The sequence below is a fragment of the Aphanomyces astaci genome (genome assembly GCF_000520075.1).
Source record: "Aphanomyces astaci strain APO3 unplaced genomic scaffold supercont1.129, whole genome shotgun sequence".
NCBI classification, from domain to species: Eukaryota; Oomycota; class Saprolegniomycetes; order Saprolegniales; family Verrucalvaceae; genus Aphanomyces; species Aphanomyces astaci.
Genome location: NW_009798392.1, coordinates 100,963 through 102,044, shown reverse-complemented (window position 1 = coordinate 102,044; position 1,082 = coordinate 100,963).

Below are 1,082 nucleotides of genomic sequence, written 5' to 3'. Positions count from 1 at the left end.
GTCATCTACCAATGAAAGGTACGAAGTATTGAAATTTTAACCAATAAGACTAATGTCGGATAGAATTGTCGTATTCGCCAAGTTATCCATACATATAGCATATTTGGCTTTGTTACCAGGGATCGAAAACCACCTTTTTTCTATCTGTTCATGATTACGTTTACGGTAATTTTATTCACCTGTGCACCTATTAAATTACCTACTAGACCCTACTACCGGTAGTTAACAATGTAAGGCGGATTGCACCTCTAAAACTCAATAACTGTTTTCAATACGTTTACAAAAGTTCTTATAATTCACAACAAAGTCAAGTATGCAGATACTAGGTTGAAAACCAAGCAGAATTATAATATAAAAGAGGTATCAATTGACAGGACAATACATATAGCAAGTGCATTTTGACACCCTGTCAATACATAAAACGAATTGAAATCGTCAAAGCCTTTCAAGATCTCACTTTTCAATGTTCACATGAATGCATTAGTGAAATCCGTCGGTGCGAATTGGCATGCAACACGGTTTTTAGGTTTTATGGAGCCTTTGTCAAATGGCCCACTGCAGTAGTCATGGGACCGCCTCGGCCTCGCCCACGGATTCGTTGCTTTGGATACCAGCGAATGTCTTCTCAACCTTTGGTATTCCGTCGTCTCTGAACTCATGGTGTTGACGTGAGCCCTGATGCATTCATGTGCAAATCTAGAAGTCTATATCAAAAATATGTTCTCTGGTGTCAAGGTGGTTGGGAGTTGATTAGCAGAACTTTCGGGAGTCATCTTTGTCCAACTGCTGATTCATAAGGCGGTAGCGGCGAAAGCAGTCGTCGACGTCTTTGTTGAGCGCGTATGTAGCATGGCATGAACTCGGGACTGTTGCCTACAGTACCAGCCGAGATGCAAATGCAGTTACTACTAACGTAAGCGACCAATTGTTTGTGCACTTTTCGAGACCTCAGGGTAGATTACATGTAGCTCGGCCCACAGACATCAGATTTAGAATCTAAAATGTGCCCCCTGAAGCTGAGACAACGAGCAATCCGACACAGCAAGTTTAGTGCCCAAATTCGTGCTTTGTGACCTCCGAAA